Raw genomic sequence first — 23,675 nt, forward strand, 5'->3', positions numbered from 1 at the left:
CCATATGCACCCCAATGTTCATAGCAGCAATGTCCACAATAGCCATACTGTGGAAAGAGCCGAGACGTCCTTCAACAGATGAATGGATAAAGATGTGGTCCATATATACAATGGAATATTACTCAGCCATCAGAAAGGATGAATACTCAACTTTTACATCAACATAGATGGGACTGGAGGAGATTATGCTAAGTCAAATAAGTCAAACAGAGAAAGTCAATTATCATATGGTTTCACTTATTTGGGGAACATAAGGAATAGCATGGAGGACATTAGGAGAAGGAAGGGAAAATTGAAGCGGGGGAAATCGGAGGGAGAGATGAACCAGGAGAGACTATGGACTCTGAGAAACAAACTGAGGGTTTTAGAGGGGAGGGGGGTGGGGGGATGGGTTAGCCCGTTATAGGAGGGCACGTACTGCATGGAGCACTGGGTGTTACATGAAAACAGTGAACTGTGGATCACCACATCAAAAACTAATGATGTACCATATGGTGATTATCATAACATAATAAAAATTTTTTTAAAAAGTTAGGTATTATATTTTCACTAGAAAAAGGTTCAGTGAGGTCAAATAAGGTTCTGAGATTTAATCCAGTCATTTGATTCCAAAGGATCATTTCTTTTGCCTTCCTTCATAGTCCAATTTAATTCCAATGACTAAATTCAAGGGTATAGTCAATTCCATGGTATAGTCAAGTCTAATTACACTCAAAGACACTCTGTGCCATACTGGGAAAAGTAAGGGCTTTAAAATTAATTGGACTTGGATTTGCTACTTACTAGATATGAGCATTAAGAAAAATATATACACTTCATAATATTCATTTGTTTTTCTAGGGAAAAAAAAAGTATACCAGTACCTATTTTGCAGGAATCTTTTTAAGAACCATACAGAACTGATATATATTACCTAGCATGATACCTGGTGAAGATTAAGCATTTAATACACAGTTGGCAACAGTGGAATGGATTATTTCATCCAGACAGAGCAGGGCTACTAGAATCAGAGAAATGGTCCACCACATTATATTCCTGGTCTGTCCCAGTCTCAGACAGAGATGGTAACAAAGGACTACAAACAGTAAGTCAACAGACCAGAAGGTAAATTCAAAAAGGGCTTTTGTAACCATCAATAGGTTAATCTTTGAGGATTGATAAATAAAAATATAGTTTAAAAACAATTGTCTGAAGATACATTCTTCTATAATTGAACAGGTGTAGTAGACAACCCAAATATAAGCCATTTCATTTCTTTTCTGTGTACCTCTCTCATGGGGAAAATATCTTTTCAAAAAGGTATTTTCTTAGAAATTTGATATTTGGAGGTATCAAAAATACTGCAAAATGCAAGAATCCTGTTGAGTGCATTTGATTCACACGATAAATTAATCATCATTTCAACTGGGTTATCTACATATTTCCTGAGAGTATAAGGCTTGGAAAACGTCTTGGTTCTTGGTGCTTCTCTTACTTGCAGCAGCTAGTTGCGTTGTGAAAATGTACAGTCTTTTAGCAATTCATGAAGATGGCTAATGAACTCAGAATTCTTGCTGCACCCCATATGTTTATTACCCTATTCATTGGTTCTGTTGGACAAAGAATTTGAAGACAACTTATACCTCATTTTGATCCAAATCTTGACACCCTCAAAATATTACCAGATCTTTTAAAGCAATTTAAAAATCAATTTGAGGGCAAGTCTATACACTGAAAGAGCAAGTCTAGACATGCCCAATTACTCAGTGACTGCTCAACAGTGGAAAAGCAGGCTGGGGATACAGACAATTTGTGCAGGTGCGGGAGTATTTATAATGCTCTATTCTATGGCAGAAATAAAGTGGAGATCAAGATCTTTCTGTGAATATTTCTATCTTAACCTTTTCTGTCCTTTTGTTAAGTAAAAATAAATTATTTACATCTTTGCTAAAGCGTAAGAAGAAAGAGGAATAAAGATACCTTGAGGATGGTTCATCTACTGTGGTTTTCCTGTTTATAAGATTTGTAAGATTATTTATCCTGAACTCTTACTGGAAGCATTAAAAGAACAAAATTACCCTAAAAATTTCTACCTATTTATAAAAAAAATTGCCTATTTAAATAATTCATTCCATGTTAAAAAAAAATGTTAAATATTTGCTAAAGTGCTTGAGATGTGGTGATGGAGTGTTCTCTGCAGCTGATTATAGACCAATTTGTGCTATACGGAAAGGTTGTCATTGGTAAAGGATGGTCAAAATGACAGGACTAAAGTGCTGCTAACGATTAAGAGTGCAGCAGTTTTATTTATGTATTTTGGTTGGTATCAATTGTTTTAGAGCTTCCCTTGCTACCTTGCAACTGAATATTACATATCATTTCTAAGGTAGAACATTTTGTTCAAGAGAAAAGTTTGTCTTACAGTTGATATTGATAGATTCCTAACTGAGTGCTAAAAGGATTCCAGAAGTGACTACCCAGTGGGCATCAAAAGCTTGAGAACTAGCCATCTGCCCATTGATTAAATCATTTTTCTGCCATAAGTTGATTTATGGACACCAATTTCCAACCATTCTACAGAGTTATATCTGAATCAGGTGACTATACTCTAATTGTCCACTGAGCAAATGCTATATTTCTGATCAGCTCATTCATCTCATTAGTTTCAGATTAAAGTGGTCTTTAGACTGAGGAACCACACTGCCAATAAAAGTCACACTAGCCTGACAAGAAAGATCTGATTTGCTGGAAGAGACTTCCATTTATTAATATAAAAGAAGGTTATACTTTCCAGATAAATTGTTTTCTTATAGGATAGATTTCAATGAAAATTTGGGACAGTAGTGCATTTCCCAGGAAAACAATCACAGGCCAATAGATTTATCAAATGTAAGCAAGGAAACTAGACAGTTACCACTGAATGGAATCTGCATTTATGTGGCCTAATTATGGCAGTCATTTAGAGTAATAAAACTCACTACTGATTGTCATCACTAGTTTACTATTGGTAAACAGGTATATTTTTCTGCTTGAAAACATCAATTTTAAAATTCTACAATGAGGGTTTTAAAAATATGGCCCTCTTAGGATAGAGTTATATAAAGTCAAAAACACAATTTATCAAAGCACAGAAGTCCAAGGTGCCTTAACATAAGCAAGACCTTCAAACCATTCACTGAGACAGAATTATCTACTTCTAAAAACCAGCTTTATTATATCTAGGCAGTAGCATAATATGTTAGTACTTCTAAGAGGATATTTTATCTAAATAAGAACTGAGATTTTTAATTAAACAAAATTAAAGTAGCATTTGGGCCTAAAACAATAAGCATATTTTGGTGGTTTTTAAAATCTGTTGCCTTTTTATGTTATGGCTGGCCAACATTTACAACTGTATGCTTTCTTGGTACTCAATTAAAAAAGACGATTTCAATTTATTACAGGTTATGTTCCTTTTAAGAGTGATCATTGAGTCATTGTAATAAATTCAGATGATCAGAAATTTCCTCCCAGAATTCTATTTCTTATATACTCTGGTTTACTTGGAAGCTATTTTAATAATATGGTACTAATCAATATATTCCATTGTATAAAGAATTAACTACAGAACCCCAATTCCCAAGATCTAATTATTCAGTATATAATAGAAATTTACCAATAAATATACTTGGAAAGCTGCTTGAGAACAAAAGGACTTTTATACCACGAAAAGGAATTAAATTATGCTGAGGCACAGAGAAGTATAATGTGGCCTGTGTATAGACTTCTATGAGTCCATTTGAGATGTACAAAGTTTTCACAACTGCTTTCAAAGTGTTCTCTGTAACAAAGATCCCTTTCAACCTAAGAGAAACATTTGGAATGCTGAGAAATGTAATATCAGACGACCCCAATATTCTTACACCATGTATCATGCAATCAGCACACTCCGTTAGTTCGGTGACTATAAAGTCAGAAGTTTGAGTAAGCATTATTAGCCAAACAACTGCCAAAGGCAAAAACGCCACTCAGTCTTTAATGCCCCGTCTTTCCTTCGCTTTGGGGATAGCCAACTCTGATTTGCTTTTTTTATCTAATTCAATCTCACCTCAAAGATTAAAAAAAAAAAAAAAAATTCCAACTGAATAAAGCACCATAGCCTCCTAGGAAAACTCAAAGAAATATTAAATGTAGGGGCGCCTGTGTGGCTCAGTCAGTTGAGATGCTGACTCTTAACTTTGGCTCAGGTCGTGATCTCCGGATCCTGGGATCGAGCCCCAAGTCGGGCTCCTTGCTCAGCGGGGAGTCTGCTTCAGGATTCTCTCTCCCTGAGCCCCTCCCCCCTGCTGTTGCCCTTTCTCTCAAATAAATAAATAAATCCTAAAAAAAAAAATAAAAGAACTATCAAATGTAGTCCCTGATTTTATAATAGAGAGATTTCACTTCCAGCTCCATTTCTGAGGGAAGGTTTTACGCATGAAGAATTAGTAAGACATTTATTCTTTAAGAGTCAAGCCTCTGAACCAGTTCTCAAATGGCTGCACATTGGAACCATCTGGAGAGCTCCAAAACCTACCGAGGCCCAGGTCCTATGCCCAAAAATCCTAATTAATCTAGGGGGTTGGGGACTTTTAGAAGTTCTTTTACTATTCAGACAACTTTAAGAACAATTGCTCTATGTCCTTCATTTATTTCAGTGGTTCTCAACCAGGGATGATTTTGTTTCCCCCTCCTCAGGGGGACATTTGGCACTATCTGGAGACATTTTTGATTGTTCACAATTGGGAGAGTGCTACTTGCATCCATTGAGTAGAGGCCAGAAATGCTGGCAAACATCCTATAATGCACAAGACAGCCCTCACAAAGAATTATCAGATCGAAAATGTCAATAGTGCCATGGCTGAGAAACCCAATTCACTCATTCAAGAAATAGGAGCCAAAGAACCTGACTCTGTGCCAGACAGTGCTAGGTTCTGGGACCTGAGAAATGAAGGACTCAGCCTCTGTCCTTCAGAATTATCTTCCCAAGCAAGGGCAATGAAGCAAATCTCAAAGAACAGTACAATGTGAGAACTGGGCTAGCCTAATCACAAGGGAATATATGTACAACAGGAGAAGTAACACCTATGCTTATGAGGAGGGAGAAGGGAGGCTTCCATAAGAAGAGGGCACTCCGCATCAGCATCAGCTGCTGGCAGTGGCTGATAGTGGTGGCTGGACTCAGATATTCTGGGTTCAAATTCAGACTTCACCACACAAACTAGCTGCGTCTTTGGATAAGTTAAAGAACCCTGCTGTACCTCAGTTTTCTTATCTGTAAAATCCAAAAAATACTATTTATCTCAAAATGGGGATTGAATGAGTTACTATATGTAAAGAACTTAGAATGATGCCCAATACATAGTGGGTACTTAATACCTTATCATCGTTGTAGTTATTTTATTGACATATAGAAGTCAAGTACGGAAGTTAACTCCGGGCAAAGGGAATATTGGGTGCAACAATCAAAGGAAGCAATGGCATACCATGTTTAGGGAACTATGTAAAGTTCACTACTGCTGGGCATAATGATTAAGTTGGCGCTTAGCAAATATCGAAGATGGAGAGGTAGGCAGTGTAGTGAACTAGAGGCAAAAACTCCAGTTTTTGTCCCTCCCTATAGCCACACACTTTGCTATGTTCATTTGTTGTTCCTTCCATTGAAAGTCTATTTCTCTACCTCTTGTATCTGGGCTAACTTTATGACTCATCTTGGCTAATGTAAGCCAAGAGAGGTAGCAGTTGGGACCAAGCCTAGGCCTCAAAAGGCCTGTGAATTTCTATTCCCTCTTCTGGAATTTTGCTTAACAGCCAAAAAACAAACTCTGCCTAGCCTTCTGGAAAAGCAAACTCATGGTCTGATCCACTCCATCACACCCAAGAGCCACCCACTGGGTGCCTGCCAGCTAACCACAGATGCAGGAGATCTAGGTGAGGTAAGCTAAGCCTAAGCAAGATCAGCAAAACACCCCCACCGACCTGTAGACTAGTAGAGAATACACTGCTGTTTTAAGTCACTGGATTTAGGGGTTGTTATTGCAACATTCTTACAGCAACAGATAACTAAAATATCCAGACACAGAAATGTCCAGATTATGGGATATCATTATATGCCATGGCATGGAGTTTGAATTTTTATTTTGAAGCCAATGAGGAATCACTGAATGAGAGTTAGCAGGAGACATCTAGGAAGAGTTTTAAGAAAAACTATCATGGCAGCAATGAGACAGAGGGATCAGGGTAGGGCACACCTGGAGCTGCAACTGGAGATAAAAAGGATTTGATGTCAGAGTTGCCATTGCTTAGTCACTGCTAAATTACAAAATTAAGAACTATGAAGAAGCTTAGTATTTAATAGAAAAAGTAGATTTTAAAAATTATGATCTAATAAGTGTAATATTAGTATCCCCCCCAAAAATTCTAGAAAGCTGTTAAATTCTCTAAGACCATTTCATGCCCAATTAACTCTTTCATTTTTGATAGAATTACTAAAATGGTAAAAGAGTTGATAACATAGACATATCTTAATTCAAGGAGAAGTCAGACTGACCATCTTTGGGAATGGTACAGAGACACTTCTTCAGTGAATGGGATGATAAATTCTAACTTCCATTTCAACTCTCCTTTTCTAAGGTTCTATTGGGAAGAAGTAGTAAAGATTTGGAACTGCAGTGCACTCATTTGTTTATAACCACCTACCATCACTGCTGCCATCAAATTCAGAAGGCAACCTTTGGTCTCTAGAACAAGCAGGACAGGAATTGACAGGAAACCAATGTAAAGCCTTATGTATATCCATACAGCACAACTCTAAGATTTATAGATAAAATACCATTGACCACATTTTACAGAAAAGACAGACTATGTGATTTCCAAGGTTCTTAGTGAACAAATCAGAATAGAAAACAGAACTAAGGTCTTCAGTGATTTTTTTTCCCCCATTAAATACCTATGCTTGCCTCTTGCTTCAATACTCTATACTTGGTCATGAGATTTCTTTAGTTTTAGAAAATAACCACTTAGGCTTTACCTAAATTGTAATGAATGTTTTGTGAGCCCTTTCTATTCTCAGACAGATCTTTTTCCACTCCATCTCTATTTCACTGTGCTACCCAGGCCAATGATCAGATTTTAGATTAATCTTAGATTTTTCCCCTTCTGTTTGTAAGTTTCTCCTGCCTTTCTGCCACTCAAGCTTGCTCAAAATGTGACTCTCCTCCTTTTCCTATCCAATTCCCAAACCTAGCATTCAAAGTCAGTTTCTACATGGAACACAAACCTTAGCCATCTGAGTGCCTTTAAAATTTCAGTATGCAATCAGAAATAATTTCTCCACACATTTGGTCTGTTTCAATGCTTCCAAAATGACTACAATAAATCTGTGAATCATGTCTAGAACATCTTTTTTTTCCCAGACCATGATTTCTTTTATTACTTTCAAAGTCTTGGATAATTTACCACCCATCCCCTTCAAAATACCTGCATCTCTCATGGTAGCAAGTGATACAAATGTTACAAGCAATACAGCACACATTTTTTCCCATGAGGAATGAGCTCCCTTTATGTAGCTTCTTATGGATTAATCTTTTTTAAAGGGTGGAGGTCTTTTCCTTTCCTTCTCAAAAGGGATAAAAATTTTATTTTTATTTTTTTTTTAAAGATTTTATTTATTTGACAGAGAGAGACACAGCAAGAGAGGGAACACAAGCAGGGGGAGTGGGAGAGGGAGAAGCAGGCTTCCCACGGAGCGGGGAGCCTGATGTGGGGCTCAATCCCAGGACTCTGGGATCATGACCTGAGCCGAAGGCAGACGCTTCACCGACTGAGCCACCCAGGCACCCCAGGGATAAAAATTTTAAAATTCAGATTTCATTGTCTTCGAAGTGTTCACTACTGTGAATTCTTGCTCTCTTCATTTTAGAGCCTACAGAGTAGTTAAAAATAAAACATAAGCTTGTAAGACCCAGAAATATTCTTTTTTTTTTATGTTATGTTAATCACCATGCATTACATCATTAGTTTTTGATGTAGTGTTCCATGATTCCTTGTTTCCGTATAACACCCAGTGCTCCATGCAGTACGTGCCCTCTTTAATACCCATCACCAGGCTAACCCATCCCCCTACCCCCCTCCCCGGGTTCCAGAAATATTCTTTAAGTTAGAAATACAGCAACTGACCTTAATCACAATTACTTAAGATCATGAAGATGATAGGGACCTATAATATTAAGAATATAGCTTAGTTAGTACCTGCCTTTATTTTTTAAGTTTAATTTTTGTTATGAAAGTAATAAATGATTGTCTATATTCACAATAGAGAGAAAAGGTGGGAGGGAAAAAAGATCAAAAAGGCTAATGAAGGAATAACAAGATGGTGGCAGAGTAGGAGGACCCTGGGCTTGTCTCCTCCCACAAACACAAGTAGATAACTACCAAATCATCCTTAAATACCCTAGAAATAGACCTGAAGACTGACATTACAAACTCCACAACTAAAGGGAGAGAAGAGGCCACATCAAGGAAGGTAGAAATAATGGAGCCATAGTTTAGGGGAGAAACAGATCATGGGTACTTCAGAGGAGAGGGAACCATGGTAATGGAGAAGGGGGGAAAGGGGAGAGAGACAGAGAAGCACCTGGGAATGCACAAGGAGGATGTTTCCCCAAAGTCATTTGCTTGGAAAACAAGAGGGGCTGAATTTCATGAATTCTTGCAACCAGCAGGGCTTAAGGCCTAGTGTTTTAAAGGTCAGTGGGCTTGGCTGGGATAGAGCCTGAGGGCACTGCCCGGATCCAGGAGAGAAGACAGGCAAACAACCCTGGGGCAGACAGTGTGGAAACAGCAATCAAAGAACACCTGGGGCACACAGTGGGTGATTATTCACTCTTCTCAGAGAGCGTCCCTGGGAGGCAAAGCAGGATAAAAACTGTACAAGGACTGGCCTCACGGAATAATTTTGAATGTGTTCCCTCTACTCCATTATTTGTAAGATTTTGTAAGACCATAAAGATGGTCATTTTTTTTTTTTTAAATGGTAGAATTCACCAATGAAACCATGTGGTCTTGGGCTTTTCTGTGCTGGGAAATTTTTGATTCCTAGCTCAACTTTCATTCATATTGGTCTAAGAAGATTTCCTACCTCTTGGATTCAAGATCCATGAGTCAATCTTGATAACTTGTGCATTTTTAGGGATTATCTTTTTTTCCTACATTATCTGATTTGTTAGTATATAATTGTTTATAGTAATCTGTTATCGCACCATGGATTTCTGATTTACCTGTTGTATTGTTTTCTCTCCCATTTCTCATTTTGCTTTTGAATCTTTTCTTCCTTAATGTAGTTAAAACACTGCCAATTTTATTTTTGGAAAAACAGGTCATTACTTCCAATGTTATGTTCTTGCTTATTCTGGTCTCTATTTCTGATTTTTCTTTGGTATTTCCTTCCTCTACTAAATATCAGCTAAGTTTCTTCTTTTTTTAGTTCCTTGCGCTGTAATGTTAAGAAAAAAAGTTCAAATAAACAACTTAATACAAGCATTTATATCACAAATTTCACTCTAACATCTGATTTTGCTGCATCCCATAGGTTTTAGAATATTGTTTTTTCTTTTGTTTGAGACATTTTGATTTGCCGTTTGATTTCTAATTTGGCCCATTGTGCAGTAGTGTTTAATATTTACATATTAAATACTTAATATTTACATTGTAGATTTTCCAGCTTTGTTTTATTGTTGATCTTTAGTTTTGTACCGTTGTGGCTGGAAAACCTACTTGGTAGGATTTTAGTCTTCTTAAATTTGTAAAATTTGTTATGTCCCTTTTTACGTGTTTATGTGATTTAACCAGGGGATTCTTCTGTGTGTACTTGAAGAAAACGTGTATTCTATTTTTCTTGGATGGAATGTTTTATATACATCTTTTAGAACCATGTATTCTAAAGTATACTTCAAGTAAAAAATGTTCTTGTTAAAAAATAACTTTAGGGGCGCCTGGGTGGCTCAGATGGTTGAACGGCTGCCTTCGGCTCAGGTCATGATCTTGGGGTAATGATCTCAGGGTCCTGGGATCGAGCCCCCACAACAGGCTCCCCACTCAGCAGTCTGCTTCTCCCTCTTCCTCTCCTCCCACCACCCCCCTTAACTATACTGGAATTAAAAACTTAATTTAAAAAAAGGCTAATGACAACTAGTAACATTTTACTACAGTTGACCCTTGAACAATCCAGGGTTTGACTGCCAACCCCTGTGCAGTCAAAAATATGCATATAACTTTTGACTTTTCAATAACTTAAATACTCCTAGCCTACTGTTAACCAGAAGCCTTAATGATAACAATCAATTATTTTGTTTGTTCTATTGTTTTATTATATATTGTATTCTTACAATAAAGCTAGAAAAACAATGTGAAGAAAATTGTAAGAGAAAATACATTAACAGTATTGTTTAAAAAAAAAAAAAAATCCACGTGTAGGTTGTGTACCTGGCAGTCCCCCAGAAGTGTCTCTTCCTTCAACTGTGTGTGGATGGAACAGATCCGGGGATTACCCCTTCCTCCAGCCTCCAGCCACCCTTTTTTCTAGTCACAACCCTAAGAACCATCTTCCAGCCATCCTCTGCCTCTCTGGCTCTTATTTCAACTGTGATGATGTGGCTCTTGAGGACACAGGCCACTTCTTCCAGGAGCTGGCCAAGGAGAAGCTGGGGGTACCAGGCATCTGTAAGATGCAAAAACAAGGCTGTGGCCATGCTCTCTTTCAGAACTTACAGAAGCTATCCCAAGATGAATGGGGCAAAATCCTTGACACCATGGAAGCCAACATGGTCCTGGAGAAGAACCTGAACCAAGCCCTTTTCGATTTGCATACCCTGGCTTCTGCCCATGAAGACCCTCATCTGACTTCCTGGATAGCGACTTCCTAGGCGAGGAGGTAAAACTTGTCAAGAAGAAGGCAACCACCTGACTAACCTTCCCAGGCTAGCTGACCGCCCCCAGGTTGGGCTGAACAAGTATCCCTTCTAAAGGCATATCCTCAAGCACAACTAGGAGCCTCCAGAGACCAGCAGCCATTGAGGAGCTCTCTCTGGCTCCCCCTGGTGTCAGGGCTGCTTTGCCTAAGTTTGCCTATAGCTGCTAGGCAACTTTAACTACCCTGGAGCCCTTTCCCAAAGGAAAACAATAAAGCTTTTTTTTTTTTTTTCTTTTTTTTGGGTGGGGGGACATGTGTTGGTGGACCTGTACAGTTCAAACCTGTGTTCAAGGTCAACTGTAATTATTTTTCTAGTCTTTTTTCAATAAATACATTTACATAATTGTGCTATATATCCAGGTCTAGAAACTTTTTACTAAGAAGCATAGCATAAGTATTACACCATTTTGAGTATGACTTGATTATAACACTATTTTGTGCTAAGAGAGTCACATAAGTGGTTAATTGGATCATATCCACATTTTAAGGTAATCATCCTAATTTTTAAAAATTTAAGGTAATTGCCCTAATTTTATAAGTAGAGAAACTACGGCATCCTGCTGTTTTTAAAACATTTTGTAGAAGAATTAACTAGTGTGCTTATTAGAAATACAAATTAACATGCCTCTACTCTAAACCTTCTGAATTAAAATCTCAAAATAGATAAATTCAGTCAGTACCCCAAGTGATTTTTCTGCTCTACTGAAAAGTGAACACTTTTGCCTCTTTGTAATACCACTAGATTTGCCTCATCTAGCTAACCAATAACATATTTACATCATTCATTTTCTCAGTCACTTACTTTGAACCATGCATAAGGGTATTAGAGCAAGTCTTACGCAGGATTAGGTTAGGGAGATTTTCTAAAGGCGGCCATGGGGGAGAAAATAAATTAGTTTACTGCTTCCACCTGAGGTACTTATAAGGCAGTGAAACCGTACTGTATTCCTCCTTTATAGCCTCAATTATAATGTCTTTTATGTCAGCTTCCAAAACAATTTCAAGTTCAGTTGGCTTCCACCTGAGTGCTTTAATTTTTTTCTAGTTGGTAACAGCTGTCTATTTTATTTTCATCTTGAGACTTCTCACCAGTCTTTTCACTCACACCTGAATTCCTTAGGACAGAAGTTATTTCTTTTAGAGATTTAGTAGTTCATGTTTCTGTCCAAGAAAACATGTTCCTTCTGGAGGTCACCCACACCCACCCCATACCCCAGTATTTGCTACACTGTCCACATATTGTAAAGGTGGAATCTGTATGTCTGAAAGTGATTCTATTTTGTAATATACAGCATCTGAAAGGAGATGGCGCACTTAGTTTAACACCCAAAGTAAATTAGATGTTAGACTAATGCCCAATAAATCTCATGATAAAATTGAGGCACTGATTTCGGCTCAATTTGGAGGTTACTACCGATTTGATTTACCAGAACAGAGCAGGCTATTTCAGCTCCTTAGGCTTTCTTTTTCTTCTGTAGGGTTAGGCATGTAATTTCGAAGGACACAATCCAAGCCTTGTGATACACTGTGTCAATGTTACCAGTCAACTCAAAAGTAATGGAGTCATTCACCAAATTCTGTGGTAACTATCTTCTGAAATGCTCATCTGGGCCACAAAGCTATTACTAAATATGTGGAAAACAGCACTTTAAGTCACAAATTTTAGATCATCTCTCTCATCTTGATTCATAATTTTGAGACATCTCTCACTTGAATGAAAAACTTAGTCAAAATTTTTTTTAAAGATTCATTTGTTTATTTATTTACTTGAGACAGAGACAGAGCATGAGCAAGGGGGAGGAGGCACAGGGAGAGGGAGAAGCAGACCCCTTGTTAAGCAGGAAGCCAGATGAGGGACTCAATCCCAAGGACCATGAGATCATGACCTGAGCCACTGGGATCATGACCTGATCCTAAGGCAGACGCTTTACTGACTGAGCCACCCAGGTGCCCCTCAAAAAGTATTTCTAAGGAAAGTACTAAGTAATTTATTTTCTGAGCCCCTGAGTGGGTATAAAAGTCCATTGTCCATCTTTACTATTAAGAAGCCTGAGGACAACCTGATTCTCATTTCTTGGTACAGATTTCTTAACAATTGTAAGATATCTTCATAGTCTTATAACTCAAATATTTTGCTGTTACTGGATATCAATCACTTAGATCTTGCCTAAGATATAATGAGTATTTCCAACATGGAAGACAATTTGTTTTATTCAACTACATTTTGGCTGAGAAAAGTTTTCTTCCATTATGTTTTTAATCATTGCTTCTATCATATTATTCCTATATCAGGAACATTGTATAATTCTGGAAAGATTGTTTTCTTTGCCATACATATCTATCATCTTTTAGCTATACTACAGCTGACAAATATGCTTACAAAAACAGTGTTCCTTTTATAACTCTAATGTTAAAAATTAGAAGTGCTGTAATACAAGCATTACAATTTCAAAATAGTTATCAAGTAATTGAAAAGCTTGAACTTGGAAGCAAGTCTACTAGGAGTTCATTTAAGTAATGCTGGATAAATATAAGATTTACTATTACTTCTCATTATGTTAAAGTTTCTAAATTAAATGGCTTAATGGCCACTTAGTTTATCAAACACACAATTTGACATTTTCATCAAAATCTGTAATTTATGATCTAGCTAAGTTTGATAAAATATTTTATTCTATAATATATATTTATCAGTCCAAGAGGAGGTAATTTACAATAAGGTGAATTTTTAATTCCTGCTGAGAAAAATCTGAGTAAGAAATGCCCTTACAAATATTATCAGTCTTGATATATATAGTTATGAGTTTGGCAGTAAAACAGATGAGCAGAGTCTCTCAGTTCACATCTGCTAACAAGGAGTTTATAGTTCTCAATTTATTTTGCTTTCAAAAAGGAATAACTTATGAGAGACTATATTTACATCCTTATAATTCTTACTTGTGATCATTTAGAGTTAATATAGTGGAGAGCAGTTCAGGACATTCTTTAAAGCTAAAGACAAAACCAGATAACCACTTCAGTATCCAAATAGTAATTTAAGGTCCTAGATTTCTACCAGAATAAAATAAATGTTCTTCACAACAACTAGGTAAACTGATGATAATAAGGAGCTTAAGTTGACATTTTACAATGGTCTATCTTTGGTAAGCTAAGGCAGCATTTTTGGAACTTCACTTTGTAAGAAAAATAAATAAATAAATGCACCTGGTTGTGTGAAGCATTAATGGCAGTGCTGTGTAACAAGAGAACTGCAGCGTACTTTACAGTGGTAGAATATTTAGGGGACACCGAAGGATATACCCCACACTCAATATTAGATTATCAGGGCTCTGAAATGTATTGTAATACTAAATAAAACTTATTGAACTCAGTATTTCCTAAACTCATAAATATGGACACTTGTTTTATCACATATTCAGTAATAACCTGAGGAAAATTATTCCATGAAACACTCCTTTTAAAAATCTGACCTAAAGGTATACTAATTGGCACACCCATACTGGACAACTGGGGAGAGGGAGTTTAACAAAGGGACCAATTACAAAGGTACGGATAAGACTAAGGAAATAAGAGATGCTGTATTTTCCAGGGTCTAGCAACATCATGAGACCATTACCACCCATTGGCCTAAAGGGACAGAGGGAAGGAGCAGAGACTAGAACACAGGGTAGGTTGCTATTATGGGGAGCTAGGACTTTTGGTAGAGGGACCTAGCCAACCCAGTAAGATATAGCAAAAGGGAAGCTAGGGGAATAAATACCCAGATCCACTCTTTTCTCACTCTGTGATCACCTATCCTTGGTCCCCTGGGCCAAACTCAACCAAAGCCAGACAGTAAGGGACCACATTAATTCTGTCTATAAAGTTCAGCCGCCTTGGACACATAGCAGGATATGAAAGAGTAAATAGATCTGCATGAGCAAATATCCAGCACAGTAATACTACATATGAGGTCTATTTAGTACATTTTCCCTTCCAAGTATAGTATATTAGTTTATTAATTTTTTTCAAAGATTATTTTGTTGAAATATTTGCCTATCAATATTTACTAAGCTTCTACTATAACAGTAAACAATGACAAGCTCCCAAAGGAGCTGATAGCCAAAAAGGCATGGGAGAAAGGTAACTATGTAAACTGAAATGCAATTTAATTAGGGCTATAATAGAAGTATGACTAAACTGCTGTAAGTTTACAGGGAAAAAAAAGTAACTGCCTAGGAAAGCCAAAAAGGCACTAGAGGGGAAGTGATACTTGTTTGAACAGAGTCGTGAAGCATGAATAGATTTTCCAGGCAGGGTGGCTGGGAAAGTCGGGGAGTGCATTTCTAACAGAAGGGACACTAGCTAAAGGCAGAGATGTGTGAAAAGGCAGGCCTATTTTGTGCAGGGTTTGGTAAGAGGTTCTGAATTGTTGATTATGCAGGGCAAGCTCTGGAGTTCTGGGAGGTAAAAACCTGGAAGCACTGATTAGGTACTTGTCATAATTCTGGGACTCTGGAATTTGTTCTATACTTAAGAACGGTTTTCAGTGTCATTTTAAGTAAGAAATTAGAGATTAGTAGCCATGTGGACTACAGATGGGCTAACAGTGGCTCTGAACCCCAATTCAAACTAATATTTACTTATTCCATCCTTCTGAGTCTATGGGTTGCACTGATACTCTAGAGAACAACCTTTTTGTTTTTGACTATGATTGCAACATGATCAATTCAGTGTAATTTTAGGATGTGCTATCTGAAATTGTGGTTGTTCAAACAGTGTAAGAGAGCCTGTTAGAGAAGAACAGCCCACTATGGTTGTGCTAGATAATAACTGGCAAGAGCAAACCATACAAATTTGGCCCTATATGGTTCACATAAGTCCTGAGTGCCAATTTTCATAGAAACTTAAATTAATCCTTCCTCCACTGCCTTGTCCAATTAACTGTTCTCCAATTAACTTTAAAACAAAATAAGATTTCCAATAAAAGACTTCAGGGCACATACTAACTTTGGGTGGCATTTATAAATTACTTCCCTTTCCCTGCCTGATTATAATCAGATCAAACCGTGAATGAACCATTCTGAATTATTGAATGTAATGAACCAAAGAAATAGAAATGTGCCTGTGGGGATAAAAGTTCATTCTTCTGAGGTCTTTCTATATTTCTATCCTGTGTGATATTTCTCAGATCAGTGCTTAAAAGAATAGCTCAAAAACAGTATCAAGTGCTTTAGTCCTTTGTCTGAAATATGTTTTTTTCCTTAGGCTCCTGTTCATCTCTGTCTTGGCCACCAAACAGACTGACATCTGAGGGCACCATACATAATGCTTTTTGATAATCAATATTCAAGAAATGCATAACAGAGCACCTTTGACACTTAAAGGCTGTTTGGTTTTGCCTAAAACAGACCTTCTCCAACCCCCATTTCTACCCCCATCCCCATAGTCAAGTCATTTTCTTCATTCTTGGCCTATTTCTCCTAGCCCTCCCACCCCATCCCTACCTTGTGTGCCTTCGTATTTACCTCAAAGCACTTAGCATATCAATACAACAATTATTTACCCACATTTCTCACTCCCTTCCTAGACTGTGACTCCTTAATCTCAGGAACTATTTCTAATACACCTTTGTAACCCCAGAAAACAGTGAATGAGTATATGATAAATTGAAGGGACATTTTCCATAAACAGCAACCACTGAAATAATATGCAACTTATTTTTCTAGTCCTAATCATACTGCCAAATTCTTACCCCAAGAAATCAATCAAGGAAATCAATCAAGAGTAGCACCACTAAAAGAGAACTGGGGTATGAAGCTGAGTTGCTCTGAATCATAATGATTCACAGATTGGAATATATTTCACCTCAACTCCAAACTAGTATCTTGAATATTGGACCCCAAATTCTCCTCCAAATAGACTTTTAGCCTGCCATTCATTTTAACTGTGGTTCTCATTTTGGCTGTCACATCTCCTTGAACCTAAGAAGTACTTGTAAACCCTAAAACTAAAAGATCTTTACTTATTTTTAAAAGTTACAACTACCAGTTGGAAGTAAACCAACTATAGTAAAAACATCTGAACAAAATACAAAATGGCAATTACCTAAAAACTCTGAAAAGTAGTAAGTAGACTGAAAACGACAGTCAAAACTTGAAGTGACCAGTACAGTAGTTTCCTGGAGTCCCCCCCCCCACATCCCCTTCACCTGTTACAGATTGAATTGTGTCCCTCCAAAAAATATAGGGGTCCTAACCCCTAGTACTTAAATGTGACCTTATTTGGATATAGTGTCCTTTAAGAGATGATCAAGTATAAAATGAGGTCCTTAGAATGGTCCCTAATCCAATAGGACTGATATCCTTATAAAAGGAGAAAATTCGATCACAGAGACATGCACACAGGAAGAATGCCATGTGAAGATCAGAATTCTACTGCCACAATCAAGAAGCTACCAGAAACTAGGAGAGAGGCCTGGAACAGATCCCTCCCTAGTGCCAGAGGGAGTATGGCCCTGACAACACCTTGATCTCAGAGTTCTAGCCTTCAGAGTTATGAGACAGATTTCTATTGTTTAAATCACTCACTTTATGGCAATTTGTTATGGCAGCTCTACAAACAATATACCATATTTTCTCTCCCAGCTTTGACTTGAAGATCACCTCAGTTATGGAACAATTCAGTGGGCACAGACAGCAAAAATCTCAAAGAGAATTCCTGTCTTTCTGGAAAGAGAACAAGGAAAAGGAAAAGTGGATCCTAGAAGCGTGTGTATGTGTGTGTGTGTGTGTGTGTTGGGGGGCGGGTCCTGTAAAGTCGAAAGATGGAGATGGTAATTCTCTATTCTATGATCCAGTACAAGTTCTAGGCTAACCCCTGCATGCATGTGTTATATGCACAATACAAACCCAGTTCACTGCAAAGGTTATAAGACCTGAATAATAATACAAAACATGATCCACTTGCTAAAATAAGCCCTAAGTGGCATGCACAGAATTTAGTCAAAGCAACATAGTAAAGGCTTTTAAAACCGAACTGATATTAGAAATCCCACCCACAGAAAGGGAGATAAAAATGAATGGTCTAAACTTACCCGGGCTGTAGGTTCATTACCTCAAAATTTAAGATGATTGGGGTGAGGAGGTACAAATCAACATTATCTGAAGGACAAAGAACCCATGATGTGACATTCAAAATATTATAATAAAAAGTTATTCAACATTAAATATAACAATAATTTGATCAACTCTCACTGGAAAAGACAATCAAGTAATTACAATCCCAAGATGACCTAGATGTTGAAATCATCAGTCCAATACTTTAAAAGCAGCCATTGTAACTATGTTCATGAAATGTTAGCGAGAAATTTAGAACTTGATACATGCATGAAAAGTAACAAATGCTAAATATTTGGACAATATTCTTTCTAAGTTCTTTAAAAGATGCATTTCTGATGAAAACAAAATGAACATTTTCTGGTGGGGCTGTTCAATGTATGTATGTGATATACATTATAAGTGTGTAACAACTCTAATACAGGGAGAAGGATAAAGGAGCCTATGTGATTATAAGCTTCTACATTTTATTTAAATATTAACTCTGAATAGACTCTAAAAGGTTAGTTGTATTTTATTTCCTAGCATAGCTGATTAAAAATATGAAGCAATACAGCCAAAAGTAGATAAATTAAAGTGCTATACTGAGAAACATGGAAATAATCCAAAAGAAGGGGGGAAAGGAAGAACAGGAAAATCTAAAAGAAGGGAGAAATATTAAAATGATGCTTCTAAAGTCCAGCCATATCAGTAACTACATTAAATGGAAATGGTCTAAACATACCAATTAAAAGACAGTGTCGGACTGGATTAAAAATGTATCCACTCCACAAGAAACCCACTTCAAATATGATGTTAATGGATTAAAAGTAAAAGGAGGGAAAATACCGCACTAGATAAAACCTAGAATGGTTATAGTAATACAAATAGAGTTCAAAATAAAAGAATAAAAAGGGACTTGATGAAAAAAATTCATTCACAAAGATATGATAGGATAAGACAAAGATGTAATTAGCTTAAATGTGTATTACCTAAAAATGAGCTTCAAGATACATTTTAAAAAATGGGTAGAAGTGATAGAAGAAATAAACTCACAAATATATGTAGAGAATCCAATAATCCTCTCTCAATAACGAATACAGCAAAAAGAAAAGAAGCAACAAGGATATAGGAGATTTAATCAATGCTATTCACCAACTTCACCCTAATTGACATTTTATAGAATGCTTCACCAAACAGCCAAATACACATTCTTTTTAAAGGCACAGGAAACATTCACCAAGATAGATCATAAAAAACATAGGCCATAAAACAAATCTTAACAAATTTGAAGAATTAAAATCCTAGAAAAGTATGTTCTCTAATAACAGAATTAAGCTGAAAATCTTCAAAATAACACTTAATAAAAATCCCAATAGAAATCCCAGGTAACTTTTTTTTTTAAGATATTGACAAGGAAATTAAAAAATTTATATAGAAAGGGAAAAACACTAGAATAGCCAAAACAACTCTGCAAGATAACAAAGTTAGAGAGCACATACTAATTTACAATAACGTGAGTCAAAGAGGAAGTCTCAATTAAAAACTATCTTGAACTAAGTGAAAATATGACATACTAAAATTCGTGGCATATAGCCAAAAGTATTCTTCTATAGCTTAGAAAAATATGTATAGCATAAATGTTTAATTTAAAAACTTACTGTAAAGCTACAATAATCAGTAGTGTCACTGGCAAAAGGATACACGTTCAGTGTAAAAGAATAGTCTAGAAATTCACCCACACAAGAAAAATTGAATTTTAACAGAAGCACATAATAGGAAAAAATACCCTTTTCCAAAAAAATAGGGTGAGAATAAGTCGATAAATGCAAAAAACAAAAAATAAAACAAACTTCAACCCACCCCTCATAGCATATACAAAACAACTCAAAATGCATCATAAACCAAAATTTAAAACCTACACTACGAAACTTCCAGAAAAACAGATCAGAAATTCTTTGTGATCTTGGGTTAGGTAAAGTGTTTTTGGGTTTTGTTTTGTTTTGAAGATTTTATTTATTTTTATTTATTTGACACAGAGAGACACAGCGAGAGAGGGAACACAAGCAGGGGGAGTGGGAGAGAGAGAAGCAGGCTTCCCGTAGAGCAGAGAGCCCGATGCGGGGCTCGATCCCATGACACTGGGATCATGACCTGAGCCGAAGGCAGAAGGCAGACGCTCAACAACTGAGCCACCCAGGCACCCCAAGTGTTTTTAAATACATTAAAATCATGATTCATAAAAGAAAAGATAAATTTAACTTCACCAAAACCAAAAGTTCTGTTCTGTGTAAGACACTGTCAAGAGAATGAAAAGATAAGCCATGAAAGTGGGAGAAAATATTTGCAAATCACATCTGACAAAGGATATTGAATATATCCTTTCCAAACTCTTCCAAATATATCTTTCCAAACTCAATAAGAAAACAAAAAAAATGGGCAAAATATTTGAATAGATACTTCCATCAAAGAAGAACCACAGATGGCAAATAAGTACATGGAAAGAAGTTCAACATCATTAGTCATTAAGTAAATGCAAATTAAAACAAGATAGGACTACACACCTACTAGAAAGATGAAATTAAAACAACAACAAAATGTTAGTGAGACCGCAGAGCAACTAGAATACTCATACATTTCCAATGAAAATTAAGTGGTACATTCACTTTAGAAAACAGCTGGTCAACTTCCTATAAAGTTAAAATGTATAACTTTATGATACACTGATCTCATTTCCAGGTATTTACCCAAGAGAAATTAAAACAGTGGTCACATCAAACCTTGTATGCAGAAATATACCATAAATTTTTACAACTTCATGTTTTCCTGATGCCTCAACATCCCCCCAAAAAGGCTGTGAGCACTCCACCCATGCACCCAGGTATACCAGATAAGGCTGGTACTTGCTGCTACAAGTTCTCCTTGTTACCCTCCCCTGGCTATGGCCTAGAGGCATTCAAGTGCACCAATGAATTCCCTCCTACCTTTGCTGGGAACTTCACCCTGAACACCCAATAAAGGCATTTGTCCACAAGTCCTCAACTCTCTCAGCTCCCCACTTGCTTGGCTGAACCCATTCCCTAGAAGCTCCTTCTTTATGGCCCTGTTTCCCTCTTCTAGGACCCAGGAGTATAATAAGACCTTGAATTTCATATGCCTGAGTTTAATTTCTGTGACCATGTTGGAATGACCCTTAAAGGCCCCAGGAGAGGAACTTACTGCCCCATATACAACACAAAAAGTTTACAGCAACTTTCTTCATAATCAGTCAAAACTGGAAACAACCCTATTATCTTTCAACTGATGAATGAAAATAAAAAATAAAAAACAAATTGATACAACAGCATAAATAAATCTAAAGTATACTAAGTAAGGGAAGCCAGATTCAAAAAACCTTATACTATATGACTCCATTTATAGGACATTCTGGACAAGGTAAAACTACACAGCCAGAAGAGATCATTTGTTGCCAGGCATTAGGGGCAGCATGAGGAAATAATTTGGAGTAAGAAGACTCTTCTATACCTTGATGGTGGTAGTTAAGGACTCTGTCCATTTGTTATAATTCTTAGAACTGTACACCAAAAAGAATTAAGTTTATTGTGTTAATTTAAAAATATAAATTTTAAAAAGCATTTTAAAGTTAAGGTTTCCAGAGTTTTCGGTTGCTCTCAGAAAATGGATAAAGTATGGAACAATTAGGGTACCAACAACAATTGATCTCTATGAATATTTATGACCTAAGAACAAAAATATATTAAGACTTTTAAGGGACGCCTGGGTGGCTCAGTCGTTAAGCGTCTGCCTTCGGCGCAGGTCATGATCCCAGGGTCCTGGGATCGAGTCCCACATCGGGCTCCTTGCTCAGTGAGGAGCCTGCTTCTCCCTCTCCCTCTGCTGCTCCCCCTGCTTGTGCTCTCTCTCTCTCTCTGACAAATAAACAAAAATCTTTAAAAAATAAAAAATTTAAAAATTTTAAAAAAGAGTCTTAAAAAGGTTTTATTCTATATTACATTTTGACAGCAAGTAGTGTGTGCGTGCGTGTGTGTGTGTTATAAATACTGTTCTTCCCTACCTTAACACCATTTGGTAAGACAGATGGCAAATTCTAGAACTGCAAAACTCTTGTGTTCTTATCCAAAGACAAGAATGTAAAAAGAACTACTGAGATACTGTGATCTGTAAAAAATACATATTTGATTACTGAGATGACACAAATATAATTCTCCTATATTTTTGGTCCCTCAGATGACAAAAATCTAGTTTTCATATATATTTGGTCTTTATCCACCGTTCCTCGTTCAGAGCTCCCCAAGCCATTGGAACTTCCTGTGATAAGAGCATAAAGTTGTCTTTTGCTAGGTTTCTGAGGTGTCTTTTGGATCCCCCCCAAAGACAGAAACTGGTTGCCAGGAGGACCCACAGTGTGATTACAGGGGTGGAACTTTCACAGAGAGGGGAGATGTGCTGGACTTAGTCAATCATGACTGTGTAAAGAAGTCTCCATAAAAAAAACAAAAGGAGGGCCTTCAGAGAGCTTCCAGGTTGGTGAACACACACAGAGGTGCTGGGACAGTGGTATGCCTGGAAAGGGCATGGAAGCTCCTCCACACTTTTTCTCCATACCTTGTGCCATATATTCCTTCATCTGGCTGTTGATGCATATCTTACTATATCCTTTAATAAACTGGTAAAGCTAAGTGTTCCCCAAATCAATCAAATCTGAGGAAGAGGACGTTGGAATGTCCAATCTGTAGCCAGTTGGTCAAAAGCACAGGCAATAACCTGTGGCTTGCAACTTCTGAGGTTGGAGGTAGAGGGAAGTCTTGGAGGACTTGAGCCCTTAGCTTGTAGAATCTGAGGCTATCTCCTGATAGTGTCAGAATCGAGTTGAACTATCAGACCCCCAGCTGGTGTTTGAGAATTGCTTTGTATTGAGGGAAACGTTCCCCACCCTGAGGCTGGAATCTTGAGGAATTTAGAGAAGTCCTACTCTATTTTTGTTGTTGTTAATTTAATTAACATTTATTTCATTCGAGTACATAGTATGATTACTGATACCTTTTTTTAACAAGTTCAACTTTTTAAATTTAAATTCAATTAATATATAGTGTATTATTAGTTTCAGAGGTAGAGTTCAGTGATCCTACTCTATTTCTGAATGAAAGTTCTTTCTGCTTACCCCCATTCATTCAAAAGCTCTAAAGAATTTCCCAACTGTTTATTAGGAGACAAGAGAAAGTTATGTTTTAGCAAAAGCACTAAAAAGAGGAATGATGAATTCCATTTGCTCTAAGGAAGAGTCCATTTTCTCTCTTCTACCCTTGACGTGAGAAGGACAAAGTAGATAAACAGGTACGCAGACTCCTTGTACAAACAAAACAAACTCAAGCAGTCTTATTTTAAAGGTTAAAGGAAAATAGCCAGTGTTAATTTAAGATATTCAGCTGTTTCATTCAACTAAATGGGTTAGGTAAATAGTTGCTAAGTGTTTACCACAATGAGTGTTTGCTATTGTGTATTATAATTATCTTATTTGAATAAAAGTATCTCTATTGAGGGGCGCCTGGGTGGCTCAGTTGGTTAAGCGACTGCCTTCGGCTCAGGTCATGATCCTGGAGTCCCTGGATCGA

General features: G+C 37.0%; 1 protein-coding gene across 1 annotated transcript in view; it reads right to left on the reverse strand.

Moving 5' to 3' along the window:
* The window catches only part of LOC145723448 (uncharacterized), a 1,060,322-nt gene that overhangs the window by 774,051 nt on the left and 262,596 nt on the right, over positions 1 to 23,675 (reverse strand). Inside the window, exon 8 of the mRNA XM_081830597.1 lies at positions 18,042 to 18,108. The gene's annotated coding sequence lies outside the window, so the exon portion shown is untranslated. The remainder of the gene's footprint in view (positions 1 to 18,041; positions 18,109 to 23,675) is intronic.

This window comes from Leptonychotes weddellii, chromosome 9 (assembly GCF_054177405.1).
Source record: "Leptonychotes weddellii isolate Sample4059 chromosome 9, ASM5417740v2, whole genome shotgun sequence".
Taxonomy (NCBI): Eukaryota; Metazoa; Chordata; class Mammalia; order Carnivora; family Phocidae; genus Leptonychotes; species Leptonychotes weddellii.